General features: G+C 38.5%; 1 long non-coding RNA gene across 1 annotated transcript in view; it reads right to left on the bottom strand.

Moving 5' to 3' along the window:
• Positions 1-1,176: 1,176 nt before the first annotated feature.
• LOC141438678 (uncharacterized) overlaps positions 1,177-26,174 on the bottom strand; it is a 53,703-nt gene continuing 28,705 nt past the window's right edge. Inside the window, exon 3 of the long non-coding RNA XR_012452499.1 lies at positions 1,177-1,262. This is a non-coding gene — a long non-coding RNA (uncharacterized lncRNA). The remainder of the gene's footprint in view (positions 1,263-26,174) is intronic.

Below are 26,174 nucleotides of genomic sequence, written 5' to 3'. Positions count from 1 at the left end.
GCAATAAGGAAAACACAAATCGCTTCAGAACAATCGCAACTGAACAAAGAGAGGCATAAATTAAAGCAGATGCATTTAGAGCATATACAGGTGTCTCTGAACATGGGGCTTTAAATCCAAGGTTCGAGTTTACTCACATAACTGAGCTAGGTACTTTTATTCTGCAATTTTTTTTTTCATACAGATTAGATGTTATTTTCAATGTATGCGATACAATACAAAATTGACAGCACATTGGTAAATGTTTACCTAAGAAATGACAAAAATTATTTAAAGGACCCTGTACCAAGAGACAGCGGTAACATCGCCATGTCACATACATTGCTTTGACGATTAAACTTTGTGGGTGAATAAAATTATCTAAATTCAAATTATATGAAAATATTATAAAACAAAAGTAACTTAGTTATGCGTGTAGAATCTAACCTTGAATTTGAAGCCCCGTGGTCAGAGATACCCTGTATAGGTAGAAACAAAAACGAAAATACATAAAAATAAATATACATACAATACACCCTTAAACATACATAATACTATACAGCATGCAAAAAGAGAGTGTTATAAGTTTGACCGCTATGTGTGTCTGTCTGTCTGTGGCACCGTAGCTCTTAAACGGGTGGACCGATTTGAATGCGGTTTTTTATTTGAAACCAAGTTTTCTAGCGATGGTTCTTAGATATGTTTTATAAAAATCGGTTCAGCCGTTGAAGTGACAAAGTCGGGAGTTTTCCAACTTTTTGTTGGTTAGGTTATAAAGAAGCTGAAGTTCACATACGGATCCAGTGTTGACTGGGAACTTCACATAGCATTAAATTGCTTCGTAGTTGTGTTAGCACCAAGGATATTATACTTATTTTTCAGTTGGTGGATTGCATTTAAGACTTCGTAACTAATAATAATAATAATAATAAATATCATGGGACATTTGACACCAATTGACCTAGTCCCAAACTAAGCAAAGCTTGTACTATGGACACTAGGCAACGGATAAACATACTTATATAGATAAATACATACTTAAATACATATTAAACATCCAAGACCCGAGAACAAACATTCGTATTATTCATACAAATATCTGCCCCGGCCGGGATTCGAACCCGGGACTTTAAGCTTCGTAGTCAGGTTCTCTAACCACTTGGCCATCCGGTCGTCAAAAAAGGTTAACTAAGGTTATACTAAATAACTAACATAGTGATGGTGACACTTTTACTTATTACATTACCAGATTTTTTCCCGCTTGCCAGTGAAAATAATAATACCTGAAACAACAAAATAAATGTTAATAGGTTTATTTAGTTAGAGTAAAAGCGAGTTTCCTTGTGATAGAAATATAGAAATAAATAAATAGAAATAGAAACGTTTATTCGCTAATTCGCAAATTACATATTATAAGTAAGTACACAAAATAAAACAAGTATAAAATAAATATTAACGACAGTATTGATGAGATTGAGAGATGATTCTTAGCTATGTTTCATTTATACCCTAACCAACAAAAAGTTTAAAAACCCCCGACTTTGTCATTTCAACCGATTTTGATGACACTAAGAGCCTCCCCCATAGACCTCCAGTTGCCTCCGTCGGAAGCGGCTTACATCCACCGTGAACGACTTTAACCAGGTCATCCGTCCATCTCGTTGGTGGACGTCCTACGCTGCGCTTGCCGATCCGCGGTCTCCACTCGAGAACCTTTCGGCCTATCTGTTCTGCGTGCTAAGGCCTGCCCATTGCCACTTCAACGAGCTAATTCGCTTGGCTATGTCGGTGACCCTTGTTCTTCTACGTATCTCCTCATTTCTGATTCGATCCCGTAGAGAAACCCCAAGCATAGCTCTCTCCATAGCTCGCTTACATTAAATAAATGAATACTAAAATAATTAATACTAGTTCAGATTGGTTTTTGGAGTCTTTTTGTATTTTTTTATTTCAACTCCAAATTTTGTTTCTTTTACGGTCGTCTTGTAAAACCCATATCGAAAATACAAACTGAAACATAGATATAGCACGTGGCACGGAATGCCGAGGACCTGGGTTCGATTTCCAGCGCTAGTCTATTTTTCTGGTTTTTCGGGCCTCTATTTTTCAGTTTGTATTTTCGATAATACTAGTTCGTTAAAACTAAACTAAATCTAGAAATGGCCTCCGTGGCATAATTATCTTGGTCCTTTTTAATCTATTGCCCGGCATTTTAGTTAGTACAATTTCAGAAGATTAATAATCATAACACACAGATAACCGTTGGGGGAGAAAAGTCCTCGAGTGGCGACCACGAACCGGAAGACGAAGCGTTGGCAGGCCTCCCACCAGGTGGACTGACGACATCGTGAGAGTAGCGGGAAACCGGTGGATGCAAGTGGCGAGTTGTCGTTCATTGTGGCGTTCTAAGGGGGAGGCCTTTGTCCAGCAGTGGACGTCTTGATGAATAATCATAACAGCCTATAGTTAGAATTCCTGATTTTGTTCATTTTCTCTACTTTCTCTATAGTACCGTGTTCAGGAGCACTATTGTTTTATGTGTAAAATGGGACTTACAATTTTCACAAACCGGATGAAACCAATTCAAACCAGTTTAGTTTAGTAGTTTGGCTTAAACATGGGCTCACCCTTGACCCATTCCATTAAATCTTTGACCGGCTTGTCAGATAGTAAACATCACTGCGTCACTGCTCTTATAAAGTATATTTTAAAATACAGTTTTTAATACTAGTTGAAACGTGAAACTAACATAAATAAGACTTAAACAATAAACACTAAGCGTTATGATAAGTGATTTGTGACAAACATCAATAAAACTAGACAATTTATAAACAAGTTCTTGTGATCACCGTCGGGTAGTGAAGCGCAAATATTATAAAGTAAACGCTCTGCACGCAAGTTACGCGGCTCACGGGATTGACTCAAGTGCGAAAGTCGCGCGCGCTGTGATTGATCGTTTGTCATTCAACCGCCGTAATCCCGCGGTCAAAGATTAATTAGAAATAGTGAGTGCGCGTACGTTTGGACTGGTGGGTTGCATCTGTGAGGCTGTGAACAAATTGCTGTGTGATTATAGCTAACTTTGCTTCATTATAAATATGGCTAACTGTTCAGGTTGTGGAAAATTTATTTCGTCGTCAGGGGTCGCCAAATGCACCGAATGCGCGGCGGTGTACCATAAGGGCTGCGTCAGCATCCCGCAAACCGCTCGCGTGTCCACTACCTGGACATGTGCCGCATGTAAGGCAAAGGCCCCCCGCAGGTGTCCGTCCGCAGATACGGACACGCCTATCAAGTGCAGTGAGCTCGGTGAGAGCGGAGGCGGCACGCCATCGCCCAGTCAGAACCAGGAAGTCGCTGAACAACTTCGCCTCTTCCGCACGGAATTTAGTGCTGTGAGGGATGAGATGGCGGGCCTTCGGCAGGAGATGGTGGAACTGCACCGATTTATTGAGGGTTTCCAGGCTCGGTTCGTCGGTATGGAGGAGAGAGTGAAGCGCTTGGAGGAGCGTATAGAGGAGCGGCCGGTGGCGGCGGGCAGCCGCCGACGGGGAGCTGGCCGCCACTGTCGCCGCGCTTAAGCTCGAGCTCTGCGACCGCGATCAGGATCTCCTTTTAAATGACCTCGAGCTGACGGGGATACCTGAACACTCCAATGAGAGTCCAACCCATCTCGTGTGTTTAGTTGCTCATAAGCTCGGTGTCGGCCTGGATGAACGCGACATCGTATTTGCTGAGCGAGTGGGTCCGCGTCGTCGGCTGCCTGCGGGCGAGTCCATGCCGTCCGCGATGTCGCCGCTGACGCAGAGCTCTGTGGATGGCACTGGACAAGCAGTTTCTGGTATGAGCGCGCGCCCGCGCCCACTGATCGTGCGGCTCGCGCGCCGCGGGCCGCGAGGTGAGCTGCTGCGCGCTGCGCGTGTGCGCCGGGGAGCGGACACCTCCGGCTTTGACCTGCCGGGTAATCCGAGCAGGTTCTATGTGAATGAGCGACTCACCAGACTAAATAGGTCGCTCTTTTACCTTGCGCGGCAGGAGTGTGTGCGCCTGGGGTGGAGGTTCCACTGGACGAAGGACGGCCGGGTTTATGTTCGTCGTCACAAGGACTCTGCTGCCAGTCGGATACGCTCGGAGGCGGATATTGGGAAGGTTTTTGCCACGGGTGCTTTTTGATGAATTTATTCAACCATACTCATTTATATGTCACGTTTACTTTTGTGCAAAAAAAACAATTCTTATCAACATTATAAAAAGGAAAAATCGCACTTTATCGCAATAAAAAATTATGTTCATAACCGAGATAACAATATAGCCTATTTCAATATTATCATACAATTATCATACTTCGTGTGTACTCCGTCGATTATTTACTTGTGCTTATGCCTATACTGTCTACATTTACTACAATTATGTCAATATTTCTCTTCGCCATCTGCCATTCTTTGTTACTTGTATTTATTCTATTTAATCACTCCGAACTTATCATCATGGTAAATAAATGCAGCAAACTATTAGTTGGTTTGTTAAATCCCTGCTCATTGGGCACAAAACATGAGGAATTCATAGTGGCAATGCAAACTCATTCCGTTGACATTATGGCCATAAACGAAACTTGGCTGAGAGAGGGCGAGGATGCGCGCGCACCAGTCGTTCCCGGATTTACATTAAAACACGTGCCGCGACCTTTGGATGTGCGCTCGAGGGGTGGAGGGGTAGGGTTTTTGTTAAACACGGTATTAATGCACGCGTTTGTAAACATCCTGTTGCACCGCTCGTCGAGCAAATGTGGCTTAGCCTTAGTGTCAGGGGTGCGAGGGTCGCTATTGGTACTGCATATCGTCCGCCCTGGCTTGAAATAGATACCTTTATTGACGCATTAACCGGTTCTGTCAGCTCATTTGCAAGGTACGACTTCATTATTCTACTTGGGGATTTTAATGTTAACATGACAAATATTAGTGATATACGTACGCAAAAACTTACGAATTTCTTACGCTGTTTTGACCTTTTACAATGTGTAAATGAGCCTACTCACTTCACTGATAACAGTAGTACGCTTTTGGACCTGGTTTGTACCGACGCACCTGTGTGCTGCACTCACGTTAATTACATACCGGATCTTAGCTCTCACGCATTCGTTACCTGCCAACTTAACATTAAGATAGAAAACCTGTCCCAAGACTTATTTCACACAGACCATTAAAAGACATCCACGAGCCCGACTTCAACCGTGATCTCAACAACATTGAGTGGGAAAATATTCTTAGTTTGTCTAACGTGAGTGAAATGGTAGACGCATTCAACGCTAATCTTATCTCCTTGTTCGACGTACACGCTCCGGTTAGGTCCACCTATATCAAGCCCCGTAACAGCCCCTGGATTACACATACGGTAAAGAAAATGATTAGTCTCCGCAATGATGCTCACGCAAGGTATAAACGCACAAACTCTCAAGTGCACAAGGAGTACTATAAGGATTTAAAGCGTTTGGTTACCTGTGCTATATTTAATGAGAAGCGTGCGTATTTTTCACACAGGATAAACCGTTGTGCTAATAACTCTAAAGTTCTGTGGAAAAATCTTAAGAATGATGTTTTTATTAGTAATGAGAAGCAATTGCCTAAACATTTTAATGACCCTAATACTATTAATGAACACTTTCTAAATCTACCTAGTAGCAATGAAATCTCAATCAGTCAACTTACATTTTACGAATTTAACTCTTTTGGGTCCTCCACATTTACACTGAAGTCAGTCACAGAGGAACTAGTTCTTAAAATTATTCAGAGCCTAAAGTCTAATGCTCAGGGCGTTGATGAAATAGCTTTGAACATGATTCTCCTCACTTTACCTCGTACCCTAGGAGTCATAACTGCGATGATGAATTTATCGATAAAAACCCAATCATTTCCAGATGCTTGGAAAGTTTCTGTGGTACGTCCTATTCCTAAAATTCCTAATCCAGTATACGTAAAAGACCTACGACCGATTAGTATATTACCTTGCCTTTCTAAAGTACTTGAGAGAATAGTTTGTCAACAGTTAACTGACTACTTGGAGTTTACTGAGATTCTACCGGTGGTTCAATCGGGCTTTCGTAAGCACCGAAGCACGGCAACTGCCTTACTCGACGTAACAGACAATATTTTAACTGCTCAGGACAGGGGCCGTGGTACGATACTCACACTGTTGGATTTTTCGAGGGCGTTCGATACCATCAATATATCCTTACTGCTGTCAAAAATGACTTATTATGGATTTGAGCCTAACACCGTTAAATGGTTTGCTAGCTATCTCGGTAATCGAAGCCAGCTTGTGGAAATCCAGGGACCTAATGGTGGGAGTTGCAAGTCGGATATCCATCCCGTACCCAGAGGTGTTCCACAGGGCTCAATTTTGGGTCCTATTCTTTTTATTCTGTACAGTTGTGATATCACGCAAGTCATTAAACATTGTCAATATCATATTTATGCAGATGACTTGCAATTATATATTTCGTGTGATGTAAACAGCATAAAATCAGAGGTTGAAAAACTTAATGAGGATCTTGAAAACATTTCTAGGTGGTCATTTTTAAATTCTCTTGCATTAAATCCTACTAAATCTAAATACTTATTACTAGGCACAAAAAAACAAATAGATGAATTATCAAAAAGCAATTTCACAGTACACATAAATCATAATTGCCTTGAACGCGTAGAAAAAGCTCGAAACTTGGGAATTTTAATGGACGAGCAGTTACGGTTTGAAGATTATATACTTAGCACAGTTCGTAACTGCTTCTATAGGCTTAAAATCCTTTACAGAATTCGTGATTTTATTGATATTGAGCTTAGAGTGCGGTTATGTGAGGCACTTGTGCTCTCTAAACTAAATTATTGTGACACTGTGTACGGGCCTCGCCTTCTGGCACGGACCCATAGGCTGGTTCAGAGGGTTCAAAACGCCTGCGCGCGTTTTTGCTTCCATATACCGCCACGTGCGCATGTATCACCATATTTAAATCAAAATAGGATTCTGAATATGTACTCCCGCCAAAAATTACATTTAGCTTGCCTTATGTTTGGCATTATGAAGCAACAGTCGCCCTCGTACCTTTACAGTAAGCTAGCCTGGGCACGTAACGCAAGATCGCCCCAAGTTAGGTCCTGCAGGTTCCTGCAGCTAACTTATCCTCGACACAAATCAGCTGCATTTCGTGGTAGTTTTCGTTACGCCGCCACCAAATGTTGGAACAACATTCCTCCACCCATTCGTGCGCTAAAATCAACAACTGGTTTTAAATTTAAATGTAAAAACCATTTTTTAAACTTACAATTGAGAAAATGAATAAGTAGGCACCTCTCAATCTTACCTTGGATTTTTTTTATTTATTTTTCTTTTTCACTTTAGGCGCTCATAATGTTTGTTGTCCTTATTAATAAGCTAGAAACGTCGATTTCGCTTTACCAATTGGCGGTAGACTGAATGAGTTCGGTTTATTACGTTACGTTACGATCTCAAAAATGTATCCACTGTTGGTTGGCGTATTATTTAGTCAAGTAAGATACTTTTAATAGAAATACCTGTGTTTTTGTTTTAAGGAGTCAAGTATGTAGCATGTTGTTTTTAAATAACCATTTTAACAGTAATATGCATTATTCATATTTGCAAAGTATACTTTTGGCGGTGACTTAAAACATTTCAACTGCACACGATTGAACTGTTTAAGCCGGTGTTGCCATACAATTTAATATTTGTTTTATTTTATTTTAAATTTTTATTTTAAGTTAGTTTTTAGATAAGGTCCTCACTGAAAATCAGCGCCACGGCTTGCCGTGGCATTATGCTGAGTGGGGACCTGTTTAGCGTCATGTATGTCTTTATTTGTTCTGTTTGTTCCTATGTTTGTTTTTATGGCGTTAAATAAATGTATTTTCTTTCTTTCTTTCTTTCTTTCAAATCCAATGAACAAAATGGACTCCTCCGGTAATGGGAAGTTATTTGGGTCAGTCCATTTTTCGCACGCCACCTATTTTTAACAAAAATACGATTGTACTTTGAGACCTTGCAAGAGTACTTTTTCTGATAACTTCTACCCACTAGGGATAAACGAAAGGTAAATTTATAATGTTTGGAGCTTCTTGTACGTGTTTGTTCGGGTGTTCATGCCATAATGACAGCTACATACATACTCGTTACATTTAAATTACTTTTTGTGTGGCATTTGCAAATTTGCGACAACTGAAGACCAGCCGCAGTTGGCCAAGTCCGTTGACTATTTAAGTAAGTTAAGTATTTTTGCGGGATGGCGGGAGCTCGCCTTTGATAGGCAGGAGTGGAGCAAGAGAGGAGAGGCCTTTGCCCAGCAGTGGGACACAAAAATAGGCTAAAAAAAAAAAGTATTTTTGCATAAAAGTCTCTACCCACTGCACCGTACGTACCTACCATACCTAAACCGTAGTACGTAGAACGTGTCAGGCAAAAATATATTCTTTGTATGGAAAAGTATGACTATGCCCACTAGCACGTTTCTCAAACAACCGTCGCCGTCGCGTGTCATACACGGAGCGTCAAAAACGGCGCCGAAACTAATAATCTAAATATTTAAATTAATATATTTTAAATGAAATTAATGTATTGAACATGAAACTACCGTGAGACTCACTCATATTAAATATAATGACCCGGATAACTCACGTCTTACATCGAGTTTAGCACATCAGTGCGCGTGTTGCAGCAGCCGCTGAGTCGCGTTGCTCCGGAGACGAAGGGCTACGGATTAGCCCGAAACATGTCGAGCTAAACTCGATTTAAGACGTGAGTTATCCGGGTCATTATATTTAATATGAAATTAATGTCATAACTAAACCGATGATTACGCTAATTTTGATGACAATATTAGTGAAATTCTAGGTTGGAATATTATTTGCCACTTTAGTAAGGCAACGCAAGTTTACAAGAATGTTAGCTAGTTACCAATTAATAAGTACCGATATAACTCAAGATCCATTAGGCCTCATCACTAAACGAGTCTCTGGTGTTACGTTACATGCATATTACGTTTCTTCACTTAATTGTGCTTTGAATTTTATTAATAGGTAGATTATAAACATCTGATAGGTTAAATTTATTACGCATAACATAGTTTTTATGTTCAAATATTTTACGCCCGTCATATTCAGGCTACAACTGAAATATACTTCCATTATATTTAGACCGCAGCAACTTTTTTTGAGTAAAACGAAACGGTGCGCAACTGTCACCCGCACCACGCTAGAACTGTAATTATTGCATTAAAAGTAAATTGCACGTAAAAATATTACAGTAACTTGAAAAGAGTACCTAAATGAGAACAAGAAACCTATAATTAGTCGTTCGTGAGTGAGGAAGGAAAAATGAAAATCTTCGGTAAATACGTAAACGATAATAAAAGATTGTCGGAGTTATGGTTTTCCCGCAAAGTAACTATGAACTAAAGATTACCTATTTACAGCATTTTTATGTTAACATCTATATTGCTAGTAAAATCAAGTTTTGTTTTAACCCTTGGTCCGTGGGGTCCTAGCGCCTTAAACTTTTTTAAAGAAATATCATAAAGGTTAGACGTCACAGGGGATCTAAGAGCTGGCAACTTTCTCGGACAAAGACTTAGCTTGGCTATTCAAAGAGGAATGCTGCCAGCATCTTCGGGACCTTGCCTAAGGGGGCTAACACTAAGAAATTTGTTTTGGTTTTTGGTTTTATTGAATTTTATTGAATGTAAGTATTTTATGTTTAGGATAGTTTTACGTAAATAGTTGTAATTTGTCGGTAGGCCTCCAACAAGATGGAGCCACGACTGGTTAGGATCGCGGGATCGCGGTGGATGCGGAAAGCACAAGACCGGTGGACGCCTTTCTGCTGATGATGAGTTGTAATTTATGTTTATCATTATGTTTGTTCTATTGTAAGTATTATTTGTAATAATTATTAAACAATTTTAACGCACTCACTGACTAGGTTTTAAAATTCACCTTACGGTACGCCTTCGCAATTGCAGTTTGATTGTGTGAATGTCTGTCTGTGGCATCGTAGTTCTAAAACGGATTTACCGATTTCGATGTGGTTTTATTTATATAAAAGCGATTTCTCTTGAACTATAACATCAAAATAATTTTAGCCGTTTTTGAGATGAACTTCAGAGTTGAGGGATTTTCAATTTTTGAAAGTGTGTAACTCGTTTATTTAAAAACTTGTTGTCTTTACATTTCTGTACAGTAAATGCTACAACAATGTAATGCAATTTAGCAATGTCATAATCTTAATGCTTACCAAAGTTCCTCGATCCCCTAGATCGACGCCATCTTGTGAAATCGACCGAAAGCTATCGCGAATCAAATGGAACGTGGAATGGAATCTAACGATTCTATCCATCGACAAAATCTCCGATCAAAAACGCCTCGAAACTGGCGCCCAAACCACGAGCGGGCGCGATTCACTGATTTTAAAATTGATTATTTTTGTGCAAAATTTTAAAAAATAATTATACCACTAGTGTTTTATTGCCTTTGACTGACTTAAATCTTCACAGTCATATTGCTATCATCTCTTAGTAATAGAAGAGAGATCAGTAAGAAAAAATATTGACAAATATGTTTCAAAACTATTTGAAGTAGGTATATGTTATTTTCAAAGAGAAAAAGAAACAAATTTATAATCATTAAAGTTAATAGTTTCGTTTAATCATTTAAGTAGTAAACATCATCCTCGTACTAGTGACATCTCTAATCATGCGAAATACCGAAGGAAACTTTTTTTACCAAGAAGCAAGTAAATTTAAATCACTTTGAAGCTAAGCTTTGAAGGCTTTTTGCACTGTCGATTCAAGCGAGCTCCGTAAACGCTCGCTGTCACGTGTAAACTGAACGTTTACGAAGAATGTCACTTCTTTTAAAGCCACAAGGGGTTGCGCGCGCAAGCTCATAAACTAAATGCTAGCGCGCCCCATAAACTGGCCTTATTAGGGGAAAGGCTACACACCTTTATTGCAACGGGTCAGATCATCTGTTTATTTTAGTTTAAGGCCGTTTAGTCTTTATCGGTTGTTCTGACTTATTGGACGGGGCAGGCCTAATACTAATACTTGATAGGGGCGATTATGGCCTAATAGAGCTATATGGCCGGCGCTCCCCTTACGCAAATGGTGAAGATGGAGGTTCTGTTATCGTAGGGTGGGGCGCTGATTTATCAAGCTTGGAAGAATTACGTAACGGACAGCGCCGTCTAAATTGGATTAGGTGGGTTGGTATAAATTTAGATGTTATAGAGGTCAGTTGGCATAATGTTTTGTTTTAATATTATATAATTTTCATAGAAACCTTAACATGTTGAAAGCAGCTATACAATTGGAGTTAACGTTAATAATAGTGTAAAGATTACGTAAAATTGTATGTTTTTGCCTGTTTTCAGTCTAATTTATGATTAGGTACCTACTGCATTAGATTTAATATTAACACTCTGTTTCATAGAACGAAAGAAAGTACCTAGGTGGCGTACTATTGTGTAAAGCAACTTTGACATAGGTAGGTACTTAAGTCTTTTTCATGTCTGCTGTTGAAATGTATGTATATACTTTTTAATTTTGTCTAGATAATTGAAAACTTGGGCTATCCAAGATCTCTGTACACTTAACATTAGATGATATGATATTTTACATAATAGACTTTGCACACCTTGTCAAATGTTAGGTAAAACAGTTTCTCCTGGTTTCGATAGTTGGTAGTGTGTCCACTTAAGTACTATCAAATAAATCAAGTAACCCAATTTCGCAATTTTTTTATTTAGCTTAAGGTGTGTCTAATTTTGGACAAGTCTCTCCAGTCTGACTGGAAACGATCCAAATGGTCCCGCCACTTCCTAGATCTGCCTCTGCTCTGGTGCATCCCATCGCTAAATTTAAAAAAAAATCGAATTTTAAAACAACCGATAGACAAACGCTCCAAGTTTACAACCGGACCCGGAAGATGGCGGTATGCCGCGATGATTTAAACTCCGCGTTATTCCCGACACTGGCAACCGGGTTAATATTTGATCAAGCAACACGCACATAAAGGGGAGTTTGAAATAGAATTCAGCTATAAATAAAACAATTGGTTTTGATGAAATGGAAATTTACGAAGGGAATAAAAAAGGTGTGTTTTACTACTTAGAGACACCTGTAAAGTCTACTTGCTACTAACATTATGAATGAGAATGTTTATTAACCCCCGACACAAAAAGAGGGTGTTATAAGTTTGACGTCAATATCTGTCTGTCTGTAGTATCGTAGCTCTCAAACGGATGGACCGTTTGAAAGCAAGTTTCTTTGTGGTATTTCTTAGCTATGTCTATACTTCTTTTTTTAGTATTAGAAAGGTAAAGGGTAAACAATCTAGACGAGTCTTTTTATTGAAAAACGTTTTAAAAAAAACACGAACTGTTTTATGATACCAAAATAATGTAAATAATCATTCCTGTGGCCTATTTTTCAAAAGTGTTTTGCAATAAAAAGACACGTCAAGATCGCTTACCTACCTTCTTTCAAATGCTAAAAAGAAAAGTACATTTTTTGATAAAAATCCGTTCATCCCTTTTTGAAATTAATTAAAGTTATTAAACTTTGACATTACTGATGAATGGTGCGTATTGTGTGCCTAAATGGATTTGAATGTAATTTGGCACACAAATATAGCCTGGATGGCTACACAAAATACCGGAAGTAATATCGTTGCTGCCTAGCACCCTCCCACTAGGTGAACCGATATCACAAGAGTTATTGGGCTTTGCAGTGACAAAGTCGAGGGTTTTCCAACTTTTTGTTGGTTAGGTTAGGTTAGGTACCTATATAAGATCGTGCTGGGACTTTTTCCTAGGTCATTACATCCGATAATGTCATTATACCTGGTGCGCTATGAACGGTTTTGACTGTACTCAATGTTATATCACACAGAAGCCATATACCACTAATATGTCTAGGTACATCATCATCATCATCATCATCAGCCAGAAGACGTCCACTGCTGTACAAAGGCGTCCCCTTAGAACACCAACTTGAACGACAACTCGCCACTTGCATCTACCAGTTGTCCGAAACTCAAAATGTCGCCAGTCCACTAGTGGGAGGCCTACCAACGCTTTGTCTTCCGGTTCGTGGTCAGCAAACGAGGACTTTTCTCCCCCAACGGTTATCTGTTCTTCGAGCGATGTGGCCCGTCCATTGCCACTTCAATTTGCATATTTTTCCAGCTATGTCGTTTAGTTCTTTGACGAATTTCCGCATACAACCCGAGTTCTATTTTTACATAATCAATCATTACTCGATTGGAATTCCAGCCATTGCTTTTAAAAGCTTGAAGCTCATATTTCTAAACTTATAAATCAGTCAAAATATCAATGGCCACTTTAAACCAATACTTAAAACATTTTCTTCGTGCTTCATTTAAGCAATTTGAAAATCATACTTTATTGTTTAGGCAGTAAGTTTGATATTTTACCACCAGTCGTAAGTAGTCTGGGATCGAAGGCGCGTCTCAAACAATCGTCGTTTATAAAAATAACTATAATGCTTCCGTCGTAGTGTAAGGGACAAACGGTGAGCGATGCATTTCTTGTAATATCATCATAATCAGCCGGAAGACGTCCACTGCGGAACAAAGGCCTCCCTTAGAACTGGATTCTGAATGCTGAATAGTGCTAAAAAGTTGCGATTTGGTCAAAGATTTATGAAAAAAATATATATATTTAAACCTACTTTGAGCCCTCCACTGTCATTCAAAGATTTGAAATAACTGTTAAGGGAAATTTTGTAAAATATTGTGTTTTACCTAAAACTATGTTGTCATCTTATTTTAAATATACTTTAGTTTAAGCAAAACGCCTTTGTAACGCACTGAATGTCAAAATTTTAAATAAAATAGACTACCAAAACTACCAATATCACCAATTTTCGTTTAAGTATGTTTATGTGACTTGTAACACAAACCTGTATGTATTGATACAATTTTTGATTCAAGTTGATGGTCCCGTCACTTTTCAGCATAAAACATTATTTATTTATTGTTATGCAAAATAACGAAGTTTTCATACAAGAATCAAAATATAACGTTTTAAACTTTCGTGATTTTCATGTTGCCGAAACGTCGAGGTAAATATTACTGGTGTGTGTTAGCGTGATAAGTCCCGGTGGTGTTATTTTGACTAATAATAATAATTAACATATTTACGCAAGAAACTAATCCATATACAACTTTTTAGACGTACTCGAGACTGATTAAACAACTCTTTTTTTTCTCCATACACAAACACTCCACCCTAACTTGCATCCATCTTGTAATGTACAAATTACATTTATTCATTCAACAACATACACAATAAGTAAATATTATAGGTAATGTTAGTCCGAAACAAAAATAATTGACTCAGTGGCAGGCATCGATTTAAGTGTCGTCATTGCGGTTGCGAATCGTAAATATTATAGGTAATGTTAGTCCGAAATATTTCAGAAAATAATTGACTTGGATTCAAAAACTGCAGGATGTAAACTGCGAAAATTAATGTTAAGTTCCTCCGTTAAATCCCTTTGTGATGGTGTTTAATTTTGTAGAAAAATATTTAATAGGTGTTTCAGTAGGTACGCTGAATTCCGAATGAAATTTAAGAAACAATGTACGTACGAAATAGAAGAAAAGTTTTCGAAACCATTTTTATCCATGAATAGTGGAAATTACCCTACATAATAAGCAAAGATACAATTTGCTCATGGTTATCAAAATTGGCCACTTAATTTGAAAACAGATTTTTTATAATTGATAGCCGAATTTTCTGAATTCGAACAATCCTAGACTAATAAAGTTACGGGCAATGTCCTATACAGTATGATTCAAAAATTAACATTCGAAAGTTGCTCTAAAAATGAACATAATTAAATTAACGCCTCATTACACTTCCTACTTCGCCATCAACTATACTAACAAAACTGAACTCTAAAACATAGACAATAAAAACTATCTTCAACTGTCTATTCAAATTAATACCAATTAACACTACTGGCTTCATTTTTTCAAGTATAAGATTCGACTTTAATTCAATGATGTAAAGTCGAAATGACTCCAACATTCTTGACAATTAGAAGCTTCTTCTTCTCTCCTACAATTGTGATTATTAGTTCATCAATTAGAACACTCTCCACTTAGCCACAATACAAGTAAGTATGTGTTGCAGGTGGTAGGACCTTGTGCAAGGTCCGCCCAGATTGCTACCACCACCTTGCTCGCTAATCCTGCCGTGAAGCAGCAGTGCTTGCACTGTTGTGTTTCGGCGTGGAGAGTAAGACAGCCGGTGAAATTACTAGCACTTGAGGTATCCCATATTAGGCCTCTAGGTTGGCAACGCATCTGCAATACCCCTGGTGTTGCAGATGTTTATGGGCGGTGGTGATCTCTTACCATCAGGAGAGGAGCAAGTGGTGCTCGTTTGCCATCCGATAGAAAAAAAAAGTATATTATTATACTACTTGTATTGTGACTTAGCTAGCAGGCATCCAACATTGAATTTTATGTTTTACCGGTCATGTTTTAATGCTAGTTTGTTTGTATTTTTGACCTGATTTGTGGTGTTCAATAAATAATATTTGTGTTGTATTGTATTTATGTTCGTCATTTGTTTATAATTAAAGTACTGGTAGATGGTCTAAATTATATCCCATTTAAAATAAAAACAAATTTGCAACCATTTTTAATGTTCAAATGAAATATAAATTAATTGGATACAAAATTGATGGCACCAAACTCGTAGGTAGCAATTTCACACCATCTTACTGTTACTGGGCTTGTAAATGTCCACAACAGTGCATAATGCACGAGTCATCCTATCCGCAATCATAGTTAAGATGACAGTTACTTGGTGTTTTAAACCATGCGGCCTATTTAGGGGTTGTTCTACGAGCGTTTCAACCGCTACCAGTTTCCTGTCGCATATATTGAAGAAATGAGAGACCGTCAGCAAAAAAAGTAATGAATCGCGACTACCGAAAGCACACCGCATCGTTTTATAAAGTACTTCCATTCTACCTGACTTATTTCTTCAGTATAAGCTACAGGAAACTGATAGCGGTTGAAACGCTTGAAGAACTACCCAGATAAGGGCGTTTGTAGTAAATAAAACCCACAAATGTGTACGGATCCTTCAGCGCGCGTGTTCAACTCGCACTTGGCCAGACGTAGCTTTGTAAAAACGCTCGTCGCTCATCCCTTGCGGCAAACTCATGATTATTAGTTCGATTCTATCGATGAGTCATGCTCAATACCAGTAGCCGTAGGTTTCCATTGTTACAAACGATACGTTGATCCAATCAGTGACGTCATAGAACGATATTGTGTAATGGAAATAGGTGCAGTATTTGTAGCATTTAATATAAATACCGTGGGTATTGCACCAAAAAAGCAAAATAGTAGAATGTACAACAAGAGCATAAAACGAGCCATTTAAGCCAAGACGTTCATATAGCCACCCGAGCCGGTACGGCGAGGGTGGATAGACACGTCGAGGGGAAAATTGGTTTAATGCTCGAGTTTTACACTTTGCTTTTCAATTAGATTGCGAGGAAAAGAAATAGCAACAGTGGAAACAATTATTAAAGAATATATTTTTGTCTGACATGTTCCTATTACGGCCATGGTATGATACGCTGTAGTGGGTAGAGATTTTAAAACGGATGGACCGTTTTCAATGCTTTTTTTTAACGTGAAAGCCAGTTTCCATGCGGTGGTTCTTAATTATGTTTCATCATAATTGGTTTTAACAGTTAATGAGATATTATAAACTTTGAAATGACAATGACGGAAATAATTTTTTCAACTTAACTAAGTTGGTTTCTTTATTTAAATCCCACTATTCATCCATCATCATCGCAACTATTCTCAGAACAAGAGGGCTTGCATAGTTCCCAAGTGCGGATTTGTTGAAGTTCGCAGTTGTGCAGGTTTGATGTTTTCCTTCATCGTCAAATGTAATTCCGCACATGTTTCGAAACCGCTGAACCGACCCTCTGCTTGAGAGGCGATAGGTCAAACCACTCGGCCACCACGGCTTTTTTATAAATACGCAATATTATAAATGCAAAAATTTGTAAGTCTGTTTGTTTGTTCTTATCTCTTCATGTTTAAACCGCTGAATCGATTTAGATGAGATTCGGTATACACACGCCGCGATTTCTACTTGTGACATTGTGTAATTGGCTTTATTGTTACTATAAAATATTTACAGCTGTTGGTTCTCCGAAAATAAGTACAGATAGCTTGAGTCCCGAAGAAGGACATAGGATAGTTTTCGTCCTGGAAAATTGCGTTGTTAGATACTGATGAATGAATTCTACGCGGACGGACTCGCGGGCAACAGCTAGCTAGCGTATTTATTAAATGCATCTTTTTCTTAAAAAACCTTAACTTAAAAATGTAACAAACTGAAAATACAAACTGAAATATAGATGCACAGAAAAAACAGAAAAATAAGACCATCACTGGGAATCGAACCCAGGTCCTCGGTAATCCGTATCGCGTGCTATACCGCTACACCACTGATGGTCTAGCGACCACTGATGGACCATCAGTGGTGTAGCGGTATAGCACGCGGTACGGATTACCGAGGACCTGGGTTCGATTCCCAGTGATGGTCTTATTTTTCTGTTTTTTCTGTGCATCTATATTTCAGTTTGTATTTTCAATTTAGGTTTTACGGGATGACCGTAAAAGTAAAAATTTGGAATTGAAATAAAAAATACAAAAAGATTCCAAAAAACCAATCTTAATGTAACAAACTATTCCAAACGGGAAGCCAGCCGTGAAAATAAATTAAATCATTATGACGTGTTCGCAGCCAATACGTCACGTTTAGCAATACGGAAGACCTAAAACAGCCAATAGCGACGCGCCCATATCAGCCAATCGCGTCACTCCATTCGAAGGATGTCGCAAGGCCAGTGGTTACAACCATAATTAGGTACCTACTAATTAAACTAAAATGGACTGAAACATGTGGTAATTAAAAGGTGTTGGCGTTTTTGGGGTTTCGTGTACTATTGAAACAACTGACGTGACCCGCTGTGGAACCCTTTCATGGAAAAGTCAAATTTGGGTAGTTCTACAAGCATTTCAGCCGCTATCAGTTTCCTGTCCCATTATTTGAAGAAATGAGAGGTCGTAAGCAAGAAATTTCAATAAATAATAAATAATAAATATCACGGAACAATTCACACCAATTGACCTAGTCCCAAAGTAAGCTTAGCAAAGCTTGTGTTATGGGTACTAAGCAACGGATAAATATAATTATATAGATAGATACATACTTAAATACATAGAAAACACCCATGACCCGAGAACAAACATTCGTATTTTTCATACAAATATCTGCCCCGACACGGGAATCGAACCCAATGAATGTATGTCGCCATCAGATAATAATATATTTTAGCGGCCAAGGTGTCCAAATATTTCTGAGGAAGACCAAATTTCAATAAATTCTGCACACTGTAAATACCGTTTTTATCATAGCTATTGCAATTCCATAAATATCTAAGCACGATGTTTTTCAATAATTTCTTTGCATACGTCCAGCCAAAAATATCTGATCGCACAAAGTGTCAAACGTAGGTATATAAGCAATACATAGACTTTTCCCGCGGCTTCGCACACGTAAACTATTAGGGCCAGTACATACGGACTGCATTCCAACAGCAACGGAACTGCCAACTGCCGACTGCTCATATTTTTTTTTTTTGTTTCGATTTCTTTCTTTAATTTAATTTTTCTTTTTAGCCCGCGTTAGGGTGTATACTTGGCAAGTGAGTGCATAATAATAATAGTTGTAAAATTAATTATATATATCTACGTACCTAATACATTTATTTTTATGTTTTTAAAGTCACACAATAAATTAGTTTTATAGTTTACAAAATATCTATTTATTTATGTAGTTTTATGTAGTTGATGGTGTGTAGTATGTCTTTATAACGGCCCGAGGGTTGCCGACGGTGCTGGCTGAAAATCAGCGCTGGGGTGTTTTTAACGCTTCAGCATTATGCTGAGCCAGTGTCCGATTCACAACCGCAATGACACATACCTTTGTGTTGTTTTTTTTGTACCTAATAATTTTGTTGTCTTGTGTTGTGAATAAATGTATTTTCTTTCTTTCTTTCTTTCTTTCTTTCTTTCTTTCTATTTCAATTGCAGTTGTGCCGACTGCAATCGAACTGCAACGAAAAATGTATGGGCAGCGGCAGTTGTGGTTAAGTTGGGACATATTATAGGTCTAAATGATGATAACATAATGGCTCTTGAAAACGTATTGGTTCGCTAAAACGTAGGCTAAAGTAATCTCTTCCCTTTGTGAGAATGAAACACCGCACCTAATAACATTATAATGAATTTAAAATAGTTCTTCATGCTACTTGAATAATTTTAGAATAAGCTTTCTGCAAAGCTGTTCGAGCTTTTCCAAGCCTCTTGCACTCTACAATATTAAAATTGAAGTCAAAGGTAAGTTTTATTAAAATGTATGAAATATAAAATCTTTTCTTAATGGAAGGTACGGCTAAGAAGAAGTGCGCTCTCACTAAGAAGTGAATAAACTTAGGTATCTCAGGGAAACCGTGAAACGGTCTAATGAACAGAAGAGACAGGATGATAGGACCTGTGATGCCATCTCTGTTTTGTTCAATTAAATAGGGACGCCATCACTTGAGCGTTTATACCTGTTGAGCTGGCAGCGTTGCGTTGTTGTTAGTTTTTCTCGAATAAGTATTCCATAAAAAATATAATGAAAATTCAAAGTGTGGTTTGTTAAAACTGTTCTTAATATATAAGTTAATGTGTTTACTGCAATAATTATTCGTGATATAATTTTACTTTCTTTAAAAACCGTTACAAAACATTTGTTAGTTTTTAAAGAATATAAAAGTCTATCACGAATAATTATTGCAGTAGACACAATGACTTAAATATTAAGAACAGTTCTAACAGACCACATTTTTAATTTTCATTCAATTTATGGAATAATCGAGAAAAACTAACAAAAATGCAACGTTGCCAGCTCAGCAGGTATAAACGCTCTTAAGCAACTTTTTAGTGTGTCGTGTTGCCATGGTAACGTCTCCTGAGCCACTTATTAAAAGCATCATTTTATGGGGTACTTACAAATCCACTAAAAGTTAGGAATTGTAACAGTTTTAAGGCAATCCCTTCATGGCTCATCTCCTAAGCATGCTAATAGTAATAGTATTGGCTCTGTGCACGACATCAGCGCCACCTAGCGTCCGCAACTTTTTTGACTCTGATGCTCTGATGACGTTTTGAAATTTCATCGCGAACGTGAAACATCAATCGCCACGCTCTTTTCCCAAGAAAGTACTCATGAAGGTTTACTCCTAATCCTTGGCTGACCACCACGACCATTCTGTCTAGAGTGTAGCGACTTGGAAGAAAATACGGTGCTTTCTTGAAATGTACGCTTTACTATTTATTCGTGACACTATCCAATAAGTACACTTGCCATAAAAAGTTCTTCATCATCATCATCAACAGCCTATAGCAGTCCACTGCTGGACATATGCCTCCCCCAATAAGCGCCATTGCACCCTGTCCTCGGCTAGACGCATCCAGCTTCTACCAGCAGTCTTTCGCAGATCGTCACTCCACCTGGCCGGAGGGTGCCCTAGACTACGTTTGCTAAGACGCGGTCTCCACTCAAGAACTCGTCGGTTGTCGGTTCTTCGACAGATATGACCAACCCATTGCCACTTCAACTTGCTAATTCTCTGAGCTATGTTGATGACTTTAGTTCTGTGTATCTTTCAGAGAAACTTCGTGCACGCTCGTTCCATAGCTCGCTGAGCGACCTTGAAGTGGTGGATTACCCGTACTGTGAGTGTCCACGTTTCAGCTCCGTATGCCATGACGGGTAGGACGTTAAGAGTTATTCTAAAACGCATACTTGCTATCCCGAAATGTATTACATCTAAAGGTCCGGCTAGATGCTCAATCTTACTAACGTAAATTCCAATTTGCACAAACAAACATGTGCGTTAAGACAAAACGGTAACAGCACAAATGGCTTGTGGACGCCATACAGTTTTTACGCCAATTTTTGCACAAACGTTTGCGCTTGCAAGTCGTTGCGTGTAGCCGGGCCTTAAGGCGCTTATTGGTTCGAAACATATGGAAGAAGACGAAATAAGACGATACGTTTGCAAAGTACGCTGTTTAAAAAAATCTCTTGACACTTTTTTAATCCTCCGCCGAGCCAAAGGCTGTAATCACGAACAGCCATAAAGTCCGTTCGGAAACCGAGGCCCCGTTACTATGACGCAACGCTTGCAGACAACAAAGGGATTTGCATACGTTTCCGAACGCAACTGGGCCGCACGTCGCATCTAGGGTTGCCAACTTGAAAAAAACTATGCGGTATAGTTTTTAGTTACGCGATGAATCGGTTCACTACTGAGATATACGGATAGTTTCTAAATATGTTTATGTATTCTCCGTTAAAGGTAGTTTTTAAAAGCTGTTCTTGCAACATAATTCCGAACAAATGGACGTCTTTTATCGCTACCCTGGACCTAATATTCTAAGAATTGTATTCGCGGTCTCTTTCTACCCTCATCCCGTAATACGTGAGAGATAAAGTGGTGAAATTAAACAGTTACGATTCCAAATGCGTTAGATAATAAATAAACTGGACTACATCGGTAATTCTTAAATAACAATAGCAGTATGATAAAGAAACAAAAATGTTAAATGATATTAAAATCGAGTTCCGCTCAGCCGCCGAGTCGCATTGCTCTGAGGAAGAAGGGCTACGAATTAGCCCGAAACATGTCGAGCTAAACTCGATTTGAGACTCACGTCCTTTACAATATCATTTAATATGAGTGAGTTTCATGTTCAAAGAAAAGAAACAAAAAATCATATTTCACGTGAACGTGAAGTTGAATAGAATTTTGCGAACAATCCAAGCTAAACTCGATTTCAATACGTTCAGCCTTCCATAATGGTCAAAATATTCACATAAGACTCACATTCCGGACCGGACCGGAACTCACACGTCTGAGTTTTCGAAATTTACGTACGAAGGCGTTCCGTTAAGACGTTCCGGTGCAATAAAACCATGCGAAGAAATTTATACCTACACCTGTGAGTACAATATAGTGTGTCAGAAGTTACCGATCCGTATTGGACCCTCATGGGAACTGCAGAAAAAATCCTCTCTTTTTTACAGGAGTCTTATGCCCAGCAGTGGTGTGTTTTTGGGTCAGAAATGCTTATGATGAAATGTATGTTATTAAAGTACTCGTCCTTCTCCCTTTTAACAGTGGCAACCCTATCGTCGCATCGCACGTGTTCCTTTTTCAAATTGGAATCTTCTGTTCGGGAACCAAACGAAAATACACCTCAAAGCAATACAAGTAAGTGACTTTATAGTTCATTGAATGGGCGTCGTTATTGCAAATTTATGTTTACAGCTCGGAAATTGAAAGGTTTTCTATATTGTTGCTTAACGAGTTAGAATAAGGGTCTGGGGTATGTTGCGTAAGCGTACGTGTATGTTTGTAAAGCGTGTCAAAGAATGGGTTGTTGTAGTGAATGGGGCCTTTAAACGTACAAATGAGCGTTATCTTTTGTATGTATGGCGTCGTACTGAATGAAGTTTGTATGTTTGTATGAAGATTAATATAGTATTTAATAGGTCAGATTAGTAAGTGGGTGGTCTAGAACTGTCGGTGTCCAGTTTGATGCTGTTTCATGGCAAGCATTTGATAAATCATCATTTGCTGATTTGTTTGAAGTGAATGAAGACTTGTATATTTCTTCACGGAAAACAGTTATTATCATCAGATAATGTTTTTATAACAAAGTTCGCTCGGTGTGGCAGTTGAATTAAAATTCTGAGATTCTACTTTTAAATGAGAATTCCCATAAAATAAAATCGTGGTCTTATCTATCTATCTAATACCTTTAAACGAGCAATTCTTGTATATATATTTCTTGGAAACGGCTCCAATGATTTCGATGAAATGTGGTACTGTAGGGGTTTTCGGGGATGAATAATCGATCTATCTTGGTCTTATTTCTGGGAAAACGTTTGTTGTTGAGTTTTAGCCCGAGCAAAGCTCGGTCGCCCAGGTGCTGTTAGCTTATGTTACACTACCCCTGCGTTGCTGCTTGAACTGAATGAAAAAAAATCTAAATGCATCCAAATACACATAGTGGAATTTAACGAAACATAAAAAACACACGTGCCGAATTTTGTTACTTAAAAGTTCAATATCTCACAAACGGCTGAACCGATTTTGATGAAACATGTCTAAGAGTCATCGCCAGAAAACCTGATTTAAAATCGAAAATACAAACTGAGACATGGATGCACAGAAAAACCAGATAAAGAGACCAGCACTCGGAATCGAACCCAGGTCCTCAGCAATCGTCATCCCAGCCTATATACGTCCCACTTCTGGGCACAGGCCTCCTCTCAGAACAAGAGGGCTTGGGCCGTAGTTCCCACGTGGGCCCAGTGCGGATTGGGAACTTCACACGCACCATTGAATTGCTTCGCAGGTTTGTGCAGGTTTCCTCACGATGTTTTCCTTCACCGCAAGCTCATGGTAAATTTCAAATGTAATTCCGCACATGAATTTCGAAAAAATCAGAGGTGCGAGCCGGGGTTTGAACCCACGACCCTTTGCTTGAGAGGCGATAGGTCAAACCACTAGGCCACCACGGATCCTCAGCAATCCGTGCTAACAAATAACAAACAAATAAGTAACAAATTTGGACCTGAAATAAAAAATACAAAAAGACTCCAAAAAACCAATCATAACCTGATTTCAAATAAAAAAACCGCATTCAAATCGGTCTACCCGTTTAAGAGCTACGTTGCCACAGACAGACGCCACACACATAGCGGTCGAATTTATAACACCCCTCTTTTTGCGTCGGGGGTTCGTAGGCCTCATCCTCGCTTTCCATCAGCGTGATTGTAGCCAAACGCAAGTCTATATTGTAAAAAAAAAAAATCTTTCTCTTACTCTTTTCACGCACTCTTTCGTAGAAACGCAGCGAACCTTCAGCAGGGCTGCTACGAAACTCGAAACTCGAAGTTCGTGTCGTGCGGTCCCTCTGACACTTATACTATTTAATATCATTATATATCCACTGCTGGGCACAGGCCTCCTCTCACAAGAGGGCTTGGGCCATAGTTCCCACGCGGCCCAGTGCGGATTGGGAACTTCGCACGAACCATTGAATCTTCGCAGGTTTGTGCAGGTTCCTCACGATGTGCAAAGCTCGTGGTAAATTTCAATGTTTATTATAATAATATTTAAACCAAAAAGTCGTTTTTGGGAAATTGCATACGTTTTTATAATAAAATTCCAAAAAATATTACATATGAAACGGATACAAAATTTAGATCTATTGTCAAGAAGACTATCTAAGGCGTATTATAAAGTTAATGATTTTATCATGGACAGGGATATTTGGAAATAATTCCGATCCGCATTAGCGATCCCTTCAAATAGCGAACCTACTGTGTTAAAAATAAAGTTGTGTTAAATACTTGTGATGTATAGATATCATTTAATAATATTGTAAATCTGTTTAAAAAAATATACCTCGTTGAGTTTCTTGCCGGATTCTTCTCAACAGAGGTTTTTCCGAACTGGTGGTCGATTTTTTTGACATTCATAAGTGCTTGTTATAGCCTAAATTGAATAAAGATATTTTGACTTTGACTTTGACTAATACGAGAGCGAGAGGGACGGTACGAACCGAACTTCGAGTTTCGAGTTTCGTAGTAGCCCTGCTGTTACTATCTCATAATGAAACAGGTGGTCACGTACTTATACGTAATGTTTCATCCACCTCGACGTGCCGGCCATATCTTAGCGGCGGTCACGAGAAGACGTCCACGTCGTGATCCACGGACGGTGCCATGTGACCCAACATTAAGGTAATTAGGTCCATTTTGTGTTATCAAAAGTACATGGTTTTATATCTCAACTGCCTAGAGATTTTTATAAATAACTTTGTCAAAGACTATTTTAACAGACAGGTAATGATTACGAATATGAATCTATTCAATTGTATTAAGGATGAATTCATTTTATTATGCATAGTCCAATTAGTTTTAAAATAGTTTTCAATTTTGAATCTGTTGGCTAAACATGCAAGCAATTAAAGCGACACTTTAAAAAAATTAAAAGAAAAGAAAAAACCGCGGAACGATTCTATTTGAATTTTGAACAGATGTCGATTAGTCGTATAGAGCGTACGTTATTGAAAAGTTATTTGTAATTTTGAACAGAACGTCGTTTTTTTTCCTCGCATTCAAAGTGAAAAGTAGTGTCTTTTTTAGTCCCTTGTTGAACAATCTACTATTTCATTTTAAATTTTATTTTAACACTAGGGATTTCAAAACTTTTTATTTCGCGACGCACCCAGCTTAGTATTTCGTCACGCAACCTAACAAGCTTGGGAGCCTAGAAAGAGATAGGGTACAACTATTATTTATAAACCACTTCCTCCAGATTGTCTAAGCTTAAAGTTAGCTCTTTTAAAGACTGTCTAAAACCAAAGGTAAATAATTTTTACAACTGTTATTAAAACATTAGGGTTTTTTATGATCGATTGAAAAAAAATAGGTAGTTATTTTATTTTCTGGTGGTTGGTAAATAACCATAGCAGTAAATGAGCAGCAATAAATATAAAAATCTAAAGCGTATTTTTAAATTAATGATTATATCATGGATCAATTCCGAAATTGGCGATCCCTTACTTCAAATAAAGAACTTATGATGTAAAGTCATGTAACACGTTGAAGATCCAGATCTGTTTCAAAAAATAAAATACCTCGTCGTATTTCTGGCTTGCTTTTGCTTGTGGAAGATATTTTCACTTCGACTTTGACTTTGATTTTGAATAGAAGCCCCAGCGGCTGCTTAACGTGGCTTACTATTCGACAACCTCTGCATAAACTCTAAGCAGTATATATGCCTATAACTAACATAGACCCAAAATCTATACACGTGTATTCTATTTTCGCTTATTGCGTCTCACGGGAGTCGAACCCCATCTCTTTGTTCGCGCACGCTATTATGCGCGCGTTGACATTTATGTGACACTTTACATCTGTATTCGTTGACATTTGAC

Source organism: Choristoneura fumiferana, chromosome 19 (genome assembly GCF_025370935.1).
Source record: "Choristoneura fumiferana chromosome 19, NRCan_CFum_1, whole genome shotgun sequence".
NCBI lineage: Eukaryota > Metazoa > Arthropoda > Insecta > Lepidoptera > Tortricidae > Choristoneura > Choristoneura fumiferana.
Note: the sequence above shows the minus strand (reverse complement) of the source record. Positions and strands in the feature narration are given on the sequence as shown.